Below are 18,486 nucleotides of genomic sequence, written 5' to 3'. Positions count from 1 at the left end.
ACAGAAGATAGAATAAGTGAGTTAGAAAATAAAATGGTGGAAATAAATGAAGCAGAGAGGAAAAAAGAAAAAAGAATCAAAAGAAATGAGGACAACCTCAGGGACCTCTGGGACAATGTGAAACGCCCCAACATTCGAATCATAGGAGTCCCAGAAGAAGAAGACAAAAAGAAAGGCCATGAGAAGATACTCGAGGAGATAATAGCTGAAAACGTCCCTAAAATGGGGAAGGAAATAGCCAACCAAGTCCAAGAAACCCAGAGAGTCCCAAACAGGATAAACCCAAGGCGAAACACCCCAAGACACATATTAATCAAATTAACAAAGATCAAACACAAAGGACAAATATTAAAAGCAGCAAGGGAGAAACAACAAATAACACACAATGGGATTCCCATAAGGATAACAGCTGATCTATCAGTAGAAACCCTTCAGGCCAGAAGGGAATGGCACGACATACTTAGAGTAATGAAAGAGAATAACCTACAACCTAGATTACTGTACCCAGCAAGGATCTCATTCAGATATGAAGGAGAACTCAAAAGCTTTATAGACAAGCAAAAGCTGAGAGACTTCAGCACCACCAAACCAGCTCTTCAACAAATACTAAAGGATCTTCTCTAGACAGGAAACACAGAAAGGTGGTATAAACGTGAACCTCAAACAACAAAATAAAGGGCAATGGAACCGTACCTATCAATAATTACCTTAAATGTAAATGGGTTGAATGCCCCAACCAAAAGACAAAGGCTGGCTGAATGGATACAAAAGCAAGACTCCTATATATGCTGTCTACAGGAGACCCACCTCAAAGCAAGGGACACATATAGACTAAAAGTGAAGGGCTGGAAAAAAATATTTCACGGAAACAGAGACCAAAAGAAAGCAGGAGTCGCAATACTCATATTAGATAAAATAGACTTTCAAATTAAGTCTGTGAAAAGAGACAAAGATGGACACTACATAATGATCAAAGGATCAATCCAAGAAGAAGAGATAACAATTATAAATATATATGCACCCAACATAGGAGCACCGCAATATGTAAGGCAAACGCTAACAAGTATGAAAGAGGAAATTAATAGTAACACAGTAATAGTAGGAGACTTTAATACCCCACTCACAACTATGGATAGATCAACTAAACAGAAAAAGAACAAGGAAACACAAACTCTAACAGACACAATGGACCAGCTAGACCTAATTGACATCTAAAGGACGTTTCACCCCAAAACATTCAAATTCACCTTTTTCTCAAGTGCACACGGAACCTTCTCCAGAATAGATCACATCCTGGGCCATAAATCTAGTGTTGGTAAATTCAAAAACATTGAAATAATTCCAGTCATCTTTTCTGACCACAGTGCAGTAAGATTAGATATCAATTACAGGAAAAAAATTATTAAAAATTCAAACATATGGAGGCTAAACAACACGCTTCTGAATAACCAACAAATCATAGATGAATCAAAAAAGAAATCAAAATATGCATAGAAATGAATGAAATGAAAACACAACAACCCAAAACCTATGGGCCACTGTAAAAGCAGTGCTAAGGGGAAGGTTCATAGCATTACAGGCCTTCCTCAAGAAACAAGAAAAAAGTCAAATAAATAACCTAACTCTACACCTAAAGCAACTAGAGGAGGAAGAAATGAAGAACCCCTGGGTTAGTAGAAGGAAAGAAATCTTAAAAATCAGGGCAGAAACAAATGCAAAAGAAACTAAAGAGATCATAGCAAAAATTAACAAAGCTAAAAGCTGGTTTTTTGAAAAAATAAACAAAATTGACAAACCATTAGCAAGACGCATTAAGAAACAAAGGGAGAAAACCAAATTAACAAAATAAGAAATAAAAATGGAGAGATCACAACAGACAACACTGAAATACAAAGGATCAGAAGAGACTACTACCAGCAGCTCTATGCCAATAAAATGGACAACTTGGAAGAAATGGACAAGTTCTTAGAGAAGTATAACTTTCCAAAACTGAACCAGGAAGAAATAGAAGATCGTAACAAAACGATCACAAGCAAGGAAATCGAAACTGTAATCAGAAATCTTCCAGCAAACAAAAGCCCAGGACCAGATGGCTTCACAGCTGAATTCTACCAAAAATTTAAAGAGCTAACACCTATCTCACTCAAACCCTTCCAGAAAATTGCAGAAGGTAAACTTCCAAACTCATTCTATGAGGCCACCATCACCCTAATTCCAAAACCAGACAAAGATGCCACAAAAAAAGAAAACTACAGGCCAATATCACTGATGAACATAGATGCAAAAATCCTCAACAAAATTCTAGCAAACAGAATCCAACAACATATTAAAAAAATCATACACCATGACCAAGTGGGCTTTATCCCAGGAATGCAAGGATTCTTTAATATCCACAAGTCAATCAATGTAATACACCACATTAACAAATTGAAAGATAAAAACCATATGATTATCTCAATAGATGCAGAAAAAGCCTTGGACAAAATTCAACATCCATCTATGATTAAAACTCTCCAGAAAGCAGGAATAGAAGGAACATACCTCAACATAATAAAAGCTGTATATGAGAAACCCACAGCAAGCATCACCCTCAATGGTGAAAAATTGAAAGCATTTCCCCTAAAATCAGGAACAAGACAAGGGTGCCCACTCTCACCACTACTATTCAACATAGTTTTGGAAGTGTTGGCCACAGCAATCAGGGCATAAAAAGAAGTAAAAGGAATCCAGATAGGAAAAGAAGAAGTGAAACTCTCTCTGTTTGCAGATGACATGATCATCTACATAGAAAACCCTAAAGACTCCACCAGAAAATTACTAGAGCTAATCAATTAATACAGTAAAGTTGCAGGATATAAAATTAACACAGAAATCTCTTGCATTCCTATACACTAACAATGAGAAAACAGAAAGAGAAATTAAGGAAACAATACCATTCACCATTGCAACAAAAAGAATAAAATGCTTAGGAGTATATCTACCTAAAGAAACAAAAGACCTATACATAGAAAACTATAAAACACTGATGAAAGAAATCAAAGAGGACACAAACAGATGGAGAAATATACCGTGTTCATGGATTGGAAGAATCAATATTGTCAAAATGGCTATACTACCCAAAGCAATCTATAGATTCAATGCAATCCCTATCAAACTACCAACGGTATTTCTCACAGAACTAGAACAAATAATTTCACAATTTGTATGGAAATACAAAAAACCTCGAATAGCCAAAGTAACCTTGAGAATGAAGAATGGAACTGGAGGAATCAACCTGCCTGACTTCAGACTCTACTACAAAGCCACAGTCATCAAGACAGTATGGTATTGGCAGAAAGACAGAAATATAGATCAGTGGAACAGAATAGAAAGCCCAGAGATAAATCCACGAACCTATGGTCACCTTATCTTTGACAAAGGAGGCAAGGATATACAATGGAAAAAAATATAACCTCTTTAACAAGTGGTGCTGGGAAAACTGGTCAACCACCTGTAAAAGAATGAAACTAGAACACTTTCTAACACCATACACAAAAATAAACTCAAAATGGATTAAAGATCTAAATGTAAGACCAGAAACTATCAAACTCCTAGAGGAGAACATAGGCAAAACTCTCTCCGACATAAATCACAGCAGGATCCTCTATGACCCACATCCCAGAATTTTAGAAATAAAAGCAAAAACGAACAAATGGGACCTAATGAAACTTAAAAGCTTTTGCACAACAAAGGAAACTATAAGCAAGGTGAAAAGACAGCCCTCAGATTGGGAGAAAATAATAGCAAACGAAGCAACAGACAAAGGATGAATCTCAAAAATATACAAGCAACTCCTCCAGCTCAACTCCAGAAAAATAAATGACCCAATCAAAAAATGGGCCAAAGAACTCAACAGACATTTCTCCAAGGAAGACATACAGATGGCTAACAAACACATGAAAAGATACTCAACATCATTCATTATCAGAGAAATGCAAATCAAAACCACAATGAGGTACCATTACATGCCAGTCAGGATGGCTGCTATCCAAAAGTCTACAAGCAATAAATGCTGGAGAGGGTGTGGAGAAAAGGGAACCCTCTTACACTGTTGGTGGGAATGCAAATTAGTACAGCCACTATGGAAAACAGTGTGGAGATTTCTTAAAAAGCTAGAAATAGAACTGCCATATGACCCAGCAATCCCACTTCTGGGCATACACACCGAGGAAACCAGATCTGAAAGAGACACGTGCACCCCAATGTTCATCGCAGCACTGTTTATAATAGCCAGGACATGGAAGCAACCCAGATGCCCATCAGCAGACGAATGGATGAGGAAGCTGTGGTACATATACACCATGGAATATTACTCAGCCATTAAAAAGAATTCATTTGAATCAGTTCTAATGAGATGGATGAAACTGGAGCCCATTATACAGAGCGAAGTAAGCCAGAAAGATAAAGACCATTACAGTATACTAACACATATATATGGACTTTAGAAAGATGGTAACGATAACCCTATATGCAAAACAGAAAAAGAGACTCAGATGAATAGAACAGACTTGTGGACTCTGGGAGAAGGCGAGGGTGGGATGTTTCAAGAGAACAGCATTGAAACATGTATATTATCTAGGGTGAAACAGATCACCAGCCCAGGTTGGGTGCATGAGACAAGTGCTCAGGACTAGTGCACTGGGAAGACCCAGAGGGATCAGGTGGAGAGGGAGGTGGGAGGGGGGACTGGGATGGGGAATACATGTAAATCCATGGCTAATTCATTTCAATGTATGACAAAAACTACTGTAATGATGTAAAGTAATTAGCCTCCAACAAATAAAAATAGATGGAAAAAAAAAAAAAAGAAATTCTGTCAGAGAATGAAGGAAAAAAAAAATAAAACTGTAATATGTTTATTGCCAAAACATCAAAATATATACCTCTATAACTTAGCCTGCACTGTGCTTTACACGGTAGTAAGTAGGGGACCATAAAAATGACTGTGCAAGCTGACATTGTACAAAGTGCTCTTAATAGTCAATGGTAACTATTAAAACTGTTTCATGATCTTTAAAAATCCTGTCTAAACATTGAAAAATCATGTCTGCTATGTACTTGTGGTAAGTTGCTTCAGTTGTGTCCGACTCTGCGACCCCATGGACTGTAGCCCACCAGGCTCCTCTGTCCATGTGATTCTCCAGGCAAGAGTACTGGAGTCGGCTGCCATCCCGTCCTCCAGGGCATCTTTCTGATCCAGGGATCAAACTGGCCTCTCTTACATCTCCTGCATTGGCAGGGGGGTTCTTTACCATTCCGGCCATCTGGGAAGCCCCAAAACTGTCACTTATAAATGTACAAGCAAACAGAAAATAGTAAAGCTAATATTTATCTAGTACACTATAATTTAAAACTGGGAAACGTTGAGAACTGAGTGTCATGTCTCTTGGTAAAACACATCTGAAATAGTACAAACAGTCCCTGACTTCTTCTCATCATATATCTTACAGTAAAGAGCAAGTATGCCTTGGTGAGCTGTCACACCTTTTTCTAAGTTGGATCAGCACCCAGCATTTCACACTTCCAATGTTGTGAAATATCTCAGAGGGCTCCTGTCACATGGACATCTGTGCTGTCACCACCTTGCTGGAGGCCTCTTCATCCTCACACCCGCTTTCTTCATGTACGTCTTCATCAGATTGCTCTGGCCAGACACTTAAACTCTCTCAAAGGGCAGCAGGGTCAACATTCTCCCAGCCAGCTCTTCTTCTCCAACTCCATTCTTGCTTTGATCCCCTTTCTTGTCCGTGTTATCACAGTTCATTGATTTACTACACTTTCATTTTGGTTGGCCTTTTGATACCCTCTTTGGATTATCCAATGGTGTAAAATGTGAGGGGACTTCCCTCGTGGCCCAGTGGTTAAGATACTGCCTGCCAATGCAGTGGACATGGGTTCAATTCCAAATCCAGGATTTGACTTCCAGTAGACCTTGAACCTTGTTATGTACTCATTGAAATATATATGTATATTCTTTTTTTTTCTTTTTCATTCTTTATTATTTTTTATTTTTATTAATTGGAGGGTAATTACTTTAAAATATTGTAGTGGTTTTTGTCATACATTGAAATGAATTAGCCATGGATTTACATGTATTCCCCATCCCGATCCCCCCTCCCACCTCCCTCTCCACCCGATCCCTCTGGGTCTTCCCAGTGCACCAGGTCCGAGCACTTGTCTCATGCATCCAATCTGGGCTGGTGATCTGTTTCACCATAGATAATATACATGTTTCGATGCTGTTCTCTTGAAACATCCCACCCTCGCCTTCTCCCACAGAGTCCAAAAGTCTGTTCTATATATCTGTGTCTCTTTTTCTGTTTTGCATATAGGGTACCATTATCATCTTTCTAAATTCCATATATATGTGTTAGTATACTGTAATGGTCTTTATCTTTCTGGCTTACTTCACTCTGTATAATGGGCTCCAGTTTCATCCATCTCATTAGAACTGATTCAAATGAATTCTTTTTAATGGCTGATTAATATTCCATGCTGTATATGTACCACAGCTCCCTTATCCATTCGTCCGCTGATGGGCATCAAGGTTGCTTTCATGTCCTGGCTATTATGAACAGTGCTGCGATGAAAACTGGGGTACACGTGTCTCTTTCAGATCTGGTTTCCTCGGTGTGTATGCCCAGAAGTGGGAATGCTGGGTCATATGGCAGTCTATTTTCAGCTTTCTAAGAAATCTCCACACTGTTTTCCATAGTGGGTGTACTAGTTTGCATTCCCACCAACAGTGTAAGAGGGTTCCCTTTTCTCCACACCCTCTCCAGCATTTATTGCTTGTAGACTTTTGGATAGCAGCCATCCTGACTGGCATGTAATGGTACCTCATTGTGGTTTTGATTTGAATTTCTCTGATAATGAGTGATGTTGAGCATCCTTTCATGTGTTTTTTATCCATCTGTATGTCTTCCTTGGAGAAATGTCTGTTGAGTTCTTTGGCCCATTTTTTCATTGGGTCATTTATTTTTCTGGAGTTGAGCTGGAGGAGTTGCTTGTATATTTTTGAGATTAATCCTTTCTCTGTTGCTTTGTTTGCTATTAATTTTTCCCAATCCGAGGGCTGTCTTTTCACCTTGCTTATAGTTTTCTTTGTTGTGCAAAAGCTTTTAAGTTTCATTAGGTCCCATTTGTTTATTTTTGCTTTTATTTCTAAAATTCTGGGATGTGGGACATAGAGGATCCTGCTGTGATTTATGTTGGAGAGAGTTTTGCCTATGTTCTCCTCTAGGAGTTTGATAGTTTCTGGTCTTACATTTAGATCTTTAATCCATTTTGAGTTTATTTTTGTGTATGGTATTAGAAAGTTTTCTAGTTTCATTCTCTTACAGGTGGTTGACCAGTTTTCCCAGCACCACTTGTTAAAGAGGTTGTATATTCTCCATTGTATATCCTTGCCTCCTTTGTCAAAGATAAGGTGACCATAGGTTCGTGGATTTATCTCTGGGCTTTCTATTCTGTTCCATTGATCTATATTTCTGTCTTTCTGCCAATACCATACTGTCTTGATGACTGTGGCTTTGTAGTAGAGTCTGAAGTCAGGCAGGTTGATTCCTCCATTTCCATTCTTCTTTCGCAAGATTACTTTGGCTATTCGAGGTTTTTGTATTTCCATACAAATTGTGAAATTATTTGTTCTAGTTCTGTGAAAATTACCGTTGGTAGCTTGATAGGGTTTGCATTGAATCTATAGATTGCTTTGGGTAGTATAGCCATTTTGACAATATTGATTCTTCCAATCCATGAACACGGTATATTTCTCCATCTGTTTGTGTCCTCTTTGATTTCTTTCATCACTGATTTATAGTTTTCTATGTATAGGTCTTTTGTTTCTTTAGGTAGATATACTCCTATGTATTTTATTCTTTTTGTTGCAATGGTGAATGGTATTGTTTCCTTAATTTCTCTTTCTGTTTTCTCATTGTTAGTGTATAGGAATGCAAGGGATTTCTGTGTGTTAATTTTACACCCTGCAACTTTACTATATTCATTGATTAGCTCTAGTAATTTTCTGGTAGAGTCTTTAGGGTTTTCTATGTAGATGATCATGTCATCTGCAAACAGAGAGAGTTTCACTTCTTCTTTTCCTATCTGGATTCATTTTATTTCTTTTTCTGCCCTGATTGCTGTGGCCAACACTTCCAAAACTATGTTAAATAGTAGTGGTGAGAGTGGGCACCCTTGTCTTGTTCCTGATTTTAGGGGAAATGCTTTCAATTTTTCACCATTGAGGGTAATGCTTGCTGTGGGTTTGTCATATATAGCTTTTATTATGGTGAGGTACGTTCCTTCTATTCCTGCTTTCTGGAGAGTTTTAATCATAAATGGATGTTGAATTTTGTCAAAGGCTTTCTCTGCATCTATTGAGATAATCATATGGTTTTTATCTTTCAATTTGTTAATGTGGTGTATTACATTGATTGACTTGTGGATATTAAAGAATCCTTGCATTCCTGGGATAAAGCCCACTTGGTCATGGTGTATGATTTTTTTAATATGTTGTTGGATTCTGTTTGCTAGAATTTTGTTAAGGATTTTTGCATCTATGTTCATCAGTGATATTGGCCTGTAGTTTTCTTTTTTTGTGGCATCTTTGTCTGGTTTTGGAATTAGGGTGTTGGTGGCCTCATAGAATGAGTTTAGAAGTTTACTTTCTTCTGCAATTTTCTGGAAGAGTTTGAGTGAGATAGGTGTTAGCCCTTCTCTAAATTTTTGGTAGAATTCAGCTGTGAAGCCATCTGGTCCTGGGCTTTTGTTTGCTGGAAGATTTCTGATTACAGTTTCGATTTCCTTGCTTGTGATGGGTTTGTTAAGATCTTCTATTTCTTCCTGGTTCAGTTTTGGAAAGTTATACTTCTCTAAGAACTTGTCCATTTCTTCCAATTTGTCCATTTTATTGGCATAGAGCTGCTGGTAGTAGTCTATTATGATCCTTTGTATTTCAGTGTTATCTGTTGTGATCTCTCCATTTTCATTTCTAATTTTGTTAATTTGGTTTTCTCCCTTTGTTTCTTAATGAGCCTTGCTAATGGTTTGTCAATTTTGTTTATTTTTTCAAAAAACCAGCTTTTAGCTTCGTTGTCTTTTGCTATGGTCTCTTTAGTTTCTTTTGCATTTATTTCTGCCCTAATTTTTAAGATTTCTTTCCTTCTACTAACCCTGGGGTTCTTCATTTCTTCCTTCTCTAGTTGCTTTAAGTGTAGAGTTAGGTTATTTATTTGACTTTTTTCTTGTTTTTTGAGGTAGGCCTGTAATGCTATGAACCTTCCCCTTAGCACTGCTTTTACAGTGGCCCATAGGTTTTGGGTTGTTGTGTTTTCATTTTCATTCATTTCTATGCATATTTTGATTTCTTTTTTGATTTCTTGGTTATTCAGAAGCTATGTTGTTTAATCTCCATATGTTTGAATTTTTAAATTTTTTTTCCTGTAATTGAGATCTAATCTTACTGCACTGTGGTCAGAAAAGATGACTGGAATGATTTCAATTTTTTTGAATTTACCAAGACTAGATTTATGGCCTAGGATGTGATCTATTCTGGAGAAGGTTCCATGTGCACTTGAGAAAAAGGTGAAGTTGATTGTTTTGGGGTGAAACGTCCTATAGATGTCAATTAGGTCTAGCTGGTCCATTGTGTCCTTTAAAGTTTGTGTTTCCTTGTTAATTTTCTGTTTAGTTGATCTATCCATAGCTGTGAGTGGGGTATTAAAGTGTCCCACTATTACTGTGTTACTATAAATTTCCTCTTTCATACTCGTTAGTGTTTGCCTTACATATTGTGGTGCTCCTATGTTGGGTGCATATGTATTTATAATTGTTATCTCTTCTTCTTGGATTGATCCTTTGATCATTATGTAGTGACCTTCTTTGTCTCTTTTCACAGCCTTTATTTGAAAGTCTATTTTATCTGATATGAGTATTGCGATTCCTGCTTTCTTTTTGTCTCCGTTTGCGTGAAATATTTTTTTCCAGCCCTTCACTTTTAGTCTGTATGTGTCCCTTGTTTTGAGGTGGGTCTCTTGTAGACAGCATATATAGGGGTCTTGTTTTTGTATCCATTCAGCCAGTCTTTGTCTTTTGATTGGGGCATTCAACCCATTTACATTTAAGATAATTATTGATAGGTACGGTTCCGTTGCCATTTACTTTGTTGTTTGGGGTTCACGTTTATACAACCTTTCTGTGTTTCCTGTCTAGAGAAGATCCTTTAGTATTTGTTGAAGAGCTGGTTTGGTGGTGCTGAATTCTCTCAGCTTTTGCTTGTCTGTAAAGCTTTTGAGTTCTCCTTCATATCTGAATGAGATCCTTGCTGGGTATAGTAATCTAGGTTGTAGGTTATTCTCTTTCATTTCTCTAAGTATGTCCTGCCATTCCCTTCTGGCCTGAAGGGTTTCTACTGATAGATCAGCTGTTATCCTTATGGGAATCCCATTGTGTGTTATTTGTTGTTTCTCCCTTGCTGCTTTTAATATTTGTTCTTTGTGTTTGATCTTTGTTAATTTGATTAATATGTGTCTTGGGGTGTTTCACCTTGGGTTTATCCTGTTTGGGACTCTCTGGGTTTCTTGGACTTGGTTGGCTATTTCCTTCCCCGTTTTAGGGAAGTTTTCAGCTATTATCTACTCGAGTAACTTCTCATGGCCTTTCTTTTTGTCTTCTTCTTCTGGGACTCCTATGATTTAAATGTTGGGTTGTTTCACATTGTCCCAGAGGTCCCTGAGGTTTTCCTTATTACTTTTGATTCTTTTTTCCTCTCTGCTTCATTTATTGCCACCATTTTATCTTCTAACTCACTTATCCTATCTTCTGTCTCTGTTATTCTACTCATGGTTCCCTCCAGAGTGTTTTTTATCTCATTTATTGCATTATTCATTTTTAATTGACTCTTTTTTATTTCTTCTAGGTCCATGTTAAGCATTCCTTGCATCTTCTCAGTCTTTGTCTCCAGGCTATTTATTTGTAACTCCATTTTGTTTTCAAGATTTTGGATCATTTTTATTATCATTATTCTAAATTCTTTTTCAGGTAGATTCCCTATCTCCTCCTCTTTTCTTTGACTTGGTGGGCAGTTTTCATGTTCCTTTACCTGTTGGGTATTTCTCTGCCTTTTCATCTTGTTTAGATTTCTGTGTCTGGAGTGGGCTTTCTGTATTCTGGTGATCTGTGGTTCCTTTTTATTGTGGAGGTTTCACCTAGTGGGTCAGGTTGGATGATTGGTTTCTCAAGGTTTCCTGGTTAGGGAAGCTTGTGTCAGTATTCTGGTGTGTGGAATTGGATTTCTTCTCTCTGGAGTGCAATGGAGTGTCCAGTAATGAGTTTTGCAATGGGTCTATGTTTTAGGTGTGACTTTGGGCAGCCTGTATGTTGACACTCCAGTCTATGTTCCTGCGTTGCTAAAGAATTTGTGTGGTATGTCTTGTTTTGGAGCTTATTGGCTCTTGGGTGGTGGTTGGTTTTGGTGTAGGTATGGAGGCTTTTGGATGATCTCTTATTCCTTAATGTTCCATGTAGTCAGGAGTTTTCTGGTTTTCTCAGGTTTGGGGCTTAAGTCTCCTGCCTCTGGACTTCAGTTTTATTCTTCCAATAGTCTCAAGACTTCTCCAACTATACAGCACTGATAATAAAACTTCTAGGTTAATGGTGAAAAGATTCTCCACCATGAGGGACAACCAGAGAGGTTCACAGAGTTACATGAAGAATATGAGAGGGAGGAGGGAGATAGAGGTGAGCAGGAGGTGAAAAAGGGGGACTCAAGTGGAGAGAGACAGATCTACGCAGTTATCTGTTCCCAAAGTGTTCTCCGTAGCCCAGGCACCCACAAATATTCACAGAATTGGATTGGGAAGAGAAGGGGAAAGGAGGAAATAGAGGTGTTCTCAGGTAGAAAATAGAGAGTCCAAAGTGGGAGAGAGTAATCACCACACTCCTGAATAGAAATGGGAATGGGAACTGAATATTGGATTCTTAAATGTCCAAAATTTATATGACATACTGAAAGACAAAGATTAAAAATCTAGTGTAGAGGTTAGACTCTTTGAAATACAATATTTAAAAACAAAAACAAAAACACACAAAAAATTTAGAAATATATTTGAAGTTTGGTTTAAAAATAAGGCTGCTCTCTCTCTCTTTTTTTTTTTGGCAAGGTTACAGTGAAATGAAAATGAAAATTAAGGAATAATAGAGGAGTATTAGAGGACTTTAAAGGGAAATAGGAGAGAAAAACAAGAAAAAGAAAAAACAAGAAAAAAAAAGAAAAAAAAAATTTTTTTTCCCTAATAAAAAAAATCGCAAAAATATATGAAAATGAAAGTTGAGGAGTAATGGGGAGTAATAGGGAATTTTAAAAGAAAATAAAGGAGAAAAAGTTTAAAAAAGGAAAGAAAAAAAATTTTTTTAATTAAAAAAAAAATATATATATATATCTCTAGGAATTTCTCTCGAGCTGTTGCGGTTAGTGTGGGTTCAGTTCAATTTCAACATAGCTCCTCTTTCCAGCTTCCACTTATCCATATCTATAGGCCCCTTCCAGTGTAGTTGGTGTTACCTTCACGGATTTTAATCTGTTGCACCGGTCCTTTCTGAAGCGGTTCCCTTTGTTTATTTGGCTTCTGTTTGCCGTCTCTTTGGTGTCTAATTTCCGCCCTGACACAGGCGGGTGGAGGTGATCTCTTATTTAGGTTCACTAGTTCAGTTCAGTCCTACTACGGGGAGGGCAGGGCGCTTCAAACAGATACCACTCTGTGTAGGTAGCACTCACCGTGTTTCCGGCCACACTGGGTTTGCCCCGCTCACGGGTGTCTGTGCTTTCCCCGTCTACACTGCTCAGGCTTCTGGCTGCTCTATATGGAGCGTGCCTTCGTTGCGTTCGGTTCCAGTTTTCGGGTACTCCACAAAAGCATGGATTCGGTTGCGCCTGCGTTTTGTGCCTTCCCCAGCCTGAGCGGCCCAGGCAGCCAGGGGCTTGACCGGCACACTCTCCCCGGGTGCGGCGTGCCCTTTCGCCTCCGAGGCCCCAGCCTCAATTTCCACGCGCACCGCCGGTCCTATGCCTGCGGCTTGAGTTTGTTCTCAGGAACTGGCCTCTAGCCGTGACCCTCCCGGTGAAAAAACTGTAGGCCTGTTTGCAGTGTAGGAGCGGGTGCCTTCTCTGGGGCTGAGTTTGCCCCTTTCCCCTCCCCCCTGCCTCCTACCTCCAGCGGGGATGGGCCGGTCTGCCGTAGGCTTCTCAGTCCCTTTGTTTTGCGAACGGCCAGCCAGCAGTGTGTTCAGGCCGGTTAATTTTGTCCCTTGCTATCCCACAGTTTAAAAGAGCTCCCTCCGATTGCTCTCAGGGCCTTCGGGCCTGGTCCTTACCCTAAGCAATGCCGCCCGCTCCTCTCCGTTCCACCCCCCATTGTTGGTGGCGGGTGCGGGTGTCTGGGGTACTTTTCTGCTGGGAGTTGCTTTTAGGCACGTAATCTGTGGGACTTGTTTACATTTTTCCTCCCAGTTAGGTTGCCCTCCGAGATTCGAAAGCTGCCCCCAGACCCGCCAGTGAGAGGGTTTCCTGGTGATTGGAAACTTCCTCTGTTAAGACTCCCTTCCCGGGATGGGTCTCCGTCCCTAGCTCTTTTGTCTGCCTTTTTATCTTTATATTTTGTCCTACCTCCCTTTGAAGACAATGGACTGCTTTTCTGGGCGCCTGATGTCCTCTGCTAGCAATCAGAAGTTGTTTTGTGAAATTTGCTTAGCGTTCAATTGTTCTTTTGATGAATTTGTAGGGGAGAAAGTGGTCTCCCCGTCCTATTCCTCCGCCATCTTGGCTCCTCCTCTGAAATATACATGTATATTCTAAATGACATACCCACAGGTGCCATGACTTCTTGATCAGTACCAACCCAAACGCAAACCACAGACTTCCTTCCATTAGCATAACACAGGGTTGACCTCTTGTAAACGTAATATAAAGGAATCATGCAGCATATACTAGTTCTGTGTCTGAATTCTATCATTCAGCATCATGGCTTGAAACATACTCACTGTTGCATGCATCACACTCATGTTGCTGCATCACAATTTAGTTCTCTGTTCTGTGGCTCCTGGCTATAGACCAGGCTCAGCTTGAAGCTATTGTGAATGTGGCTGCTACAAGCATCCTTTCTACCTGTCCCATTGGTAGGTTAATGTACTCAGTTCCTTTTTAATTAATTTAATTGGAGTTTGATTTATACCTAGGAGTGGAAATTCTGAGTCATAGAGTAGATATTTGTTTATCTTTGGTAGATATTGTAGTTTTCCAAGTAGATGTATCAGTTTAAAGTCTCACCAGTGGGTCTTCCCTGGTGGTCCACTGGTTAAAATTCCACCTCACAATGCAGGGGACATGGGTTTAATGCTTGGTTGAGGAACCAAGATTCCCACACACCTCACAGCAACTAAGCCTGCATTCCACACCCTGCATGCCTCGTACGACACAGCAAAGGTCTGGTATGCTACAACTAGACCCGACACTGCCAAATAAATAAATAAATATTAAAAAAGAAAGACCTCGCACCGGCAATATGTGCAAGTTCTGATTGCTCTACACATTCTTCAAAACTTGTTTTTGTCATTAAAAAAAAAACTTAGACATCTGGTGAATTTGTAATGGTATATCTCATCATGGCTCTAATTTGCATTGTCCTAAAGATTGCCGTTTCTGAGCACATTTACATATGCCCATTATAAATTTGGATATACTTGTTTATGAAATGCTCACTTAAGTCCTCTATCCTTTCTTAAAATTAAGGTGTCAGGATTTTACCTAACGATTTGTGAAAGTGTTAATCATGCAGTTGTGCCCGGCTCTGCAACCCATGGACTGCAAGCCTTCAGTCTCCTGTGTCCACGGATTCTCCAGGCAAGAACACTGGAGTGGGCAGCCATTCCCTTCTCCAGGGGACCTTCCCCACCCAGGGGCCGAACCCAGGTCTCCTGCAATGTGAGCAGGTTCTTTACTGCGTGAGCACCAGGGAAGTTGGAGTTAGTTTACATTTTCTGGACACAATTCTTTTCTCAGACGTGAACGCGGCAAATATTGTCTCCCATTCAGTGAATTCTCTTTTAATGTATCTTTCTTTCTTGATTCTCAGATCTTCATTTCTGGATTTATTTTCTTTCTTGAAGTACATCCTTTATGTAGTTTTGTGCTGAGAAGTCAACTGATTGTAAGTCCTCCCTGTTTTCATTTACTTGTAAAAGTTTCTTTATTCCTACTTTTAAAAATTGTTTTGGTTCACGGATCTTAAGAGGGCCTCCCCCAGTACCCTTGCTTCCAGCTTCTCTTCTGGTCTTGGTAAAGTTTATTGTTTGCCCGGCCTTAACTCGGTAGCCATCTTCTCACATTTCACTATTATATTCTGTGTTGAGGAATTGGGTTTTTTTATCCTGCTTGAGATATTCTGTATTTAATGAAAACAAATATTATCTACTAATTCTGGAGAGTTCTCAGGTATCAACTCTTTGAATATTGCCTTACCTCAGTCTAGCACCAGTCTCCCAATTTCTCTTGCTCCAACTCTAGTTAAATAAGTATTGTTATTGGTTAGTCCCTAAATTGTGTCCAACTCCTCTGAGACCCATGGACTGTAGTGTGCCAGGCTCCTCTGTCCATGGGATTTTCAAGGGAAGGATATTGGAGTGGGTTGCCATTTCCTTCTCTATAATAAATATTATGCCTTCTAAAGCTCATCTCAATGTCTTTTAATATGTCTTTTATACTTCCTTTTGTCTTTTTTGTTGCATTTTGGGTGATGACTTAATTACTACTATCCCTACAATCTTCTCTTCTGTTGCCCCTAAACTGTTTTTCTATTTTAAATGTTTATTTTATATTCTTACAAGACAAGACTATTAGAATAAGTTTCAGTTTCAGATTGTCCACCAATATACAAGACACAATAGGCTCACCCAGCACCAAGTTTGCTTAGCTTAGTGAGGGGTAAAAAGCATGATGCAGAGCAAGAGAATCCTGGCAGTATCTCACGTGCACTGTCATAGCACTGTTGTCAAGAAATGACAGAAAACAATAGTGTGAGTCACATCAGCATAGGGAAGCTACAGAGACTAAGGACCCCCAGCTTAGTTACCTAAGGGGCATTCTTTGGTATGGCTCCAGTACATTAAAGATACAGTATATAATAAACAGAGTATATAATATATATAATAAACAGAGTGTGTAATAAACTTCTACTTACCAAAGAAACTGAATAAGGTACACTTGATTCAGTCCAGACTTTCATGTATTTTAAAATTTTCACAATTTATAGGGTAAAATTATAAGTAAAACAATCCAGGAGGTGTCAGTAAACACTGTAGTTGAATGAATTTATTTCTTTTTCAGTTGTACAGCTCAGTAGGTATTGAGTCTTTTTCAATATACTGTTTCCACAATAGCTATAAAGAGTTTAATTTTACACTTTTAATAAAATATCTGGGCTTCCCTGGTGGCTCAGTGTTAAAGAATCACCTATCAATGCAGGAACCACAGGAGATGTGGATTTGATCCCTGAGTCAGGAAGATCCCCTGGAGAAGAAAATGACAACCCACTCCAGTGTTCTTGCTAGAAAAGTCCCATGGAGAAGCCTGGTGGGCTAAACAGGGTCGCAGCAGAGTCAGACATGACTGAGCGACTGCATGCACACACAACCACACATTAAGTGGGGTTCCACTGTGAGGCAGTGTGGTCAGGGCAGACATTCGTGTGATGAAACCTGAGGGAAGTGAGGGAATGTCCTGGATGGCTATCTGAGCAAAGAGCTTTTCCTGGTGGAAAGAAAGCAAAGAAAAGGCCTGTAGATGACTGCCCCGTCTTGTTGGATGAACAGTGAGGGGGCCAGCATGACTTGAGCACAGGGAGTGAGAAGACAAGAGGTCAGAGAAGTAACAGGAACAGACCGTGTAGGGCTTTGCAGATCATGTCACGAATTTTGGCTCTTACTCTGAGTGAGGTGGGAAGCAACTGTGGTGTGAAATAACCTGTTCTAATGAGATCATTCTCTGTCCTGTGTTAAGCAGGAAAGGAGAGAATGGTTACAAGGTTACTGCAGAAACCCAGGAAGAGATGATTGAACCTGGGCCTCAGCGGGAGCAGTAGAAGCAGTAGAGTCACACTGTGCACATTTTTGATCATCAAACCAAACAGTTTTCATTCTGTTGGGCTTGAGTTTCTAGTATTCCAGCCTATTGGGATATATTTGGATTCCGACTCTTCCTTCCCAGGGATTTTACATACGCTTTTCCTTTTAGAAGCAGGTTGTAACTTAAGCCTTTGGATAAACATTCAAAAGTCTCATTAATATTGACTTTATCTTAAAACAAAAATTTTTATCTTAAAGTCTTGGTTATAAAAACCTAACATGCCTCAAAGAGCACCTTCCTGTCTTCATTTCTCACCCCTTTCCATCCCCTTCCCCAAACTGTTAGCAAGAAGGGAGCATTGATTGTTGGAGGTCTTGGCGTCTGTCTATGCAGCCCCATCATACCGTGACATCTGATCATTGTGCTCAGCACTGTGGACTTCCCAGATGGCTAAGCGATAAAGAATTTGCCTGCGATGCAAGAGACGCAGAAGATGTGGGTTCGATCTCTGGGTGAGGAAGATCCCTCGGAGGAGGAAATGGCAACCCAGTCCAGTATTCTTGCCAGGAAAATCCTATGGAACAGAAACCTGTTGGGCAACAGTCTTTGGGGTCTCAAAGAGTTAGACATGAGTGAGCTCAGCCCTCTAGGTCCTTGTGGGTAGCAGAGTGAGGAGTAGGTACCGCACTTCTCCTGGCTTCTTTAACACAGGTAAACATGTTTCAAGCATGCATGTGTACACGTGTCTGAATTTGTGACCCCATGGACTGTAGCACGCCAGGCTCCTTTGTCCAGGGAATTTTCCAGGCAAGTATACTGAAGTGGGTTGCTGTTCCCTACTCCAGGGGATCTCCCCGACCCAGGGATCGAACCTGTATCTCTTGCATCTCCTGAATTGGCAGGTGGTCTTTACCACAGTGCCACCTGGGAAGGCAACACAGGTAAACTTTTTCTTGAAGATCTGATTTCAATCCTAGTTAAAGAATATTCTATTTGTTACAAGATGATAGTTATTAAATATGACAGAGAACATACACACAAGCAAAACAAACTTTATTTTCAATCTCCCAAAATCTTCCACAGATGAGCATAAAGTTTATTATGTCTTTCAAATTCAAGAAAGCCAGAAACACAGTACATAAAAGGACTTGCATTGTTAGAAATGATATATATGATTTCCACTAGAAAGCTCTTGATGATTTACGACTGAACTAAGACAGGCATTCTCTTAATTTTCTAATCAAAGAATTGTACTTATTATAAGTACGGACTTAATTGTTCTCATATAACAAATAAAAATACTATTTCATTTTTATTTGAAAATTAACAAACTG

Source organism: Odocoileus virginianus, chromosome 34 (assembly GCF_023699985.2).
Source record: "Odocoileus virginianus isolate 20LAN1187 ecotype Illinois chromosome 34, Ovbor_1.2, whole genome shotgun sequence".
Classification (NCBI taxonomy): domain Eukaryota; kingdom Metazoa; phylum Chordata; class Mammalia; order Artiodactyla; family Cervidae; genus Odocoileus; species Odocoileus virginianus.
The sequence above is the reverse complement of the archived record's forward strand: the minus strand, read 5'-3'. Positions refer to the sequence as shown.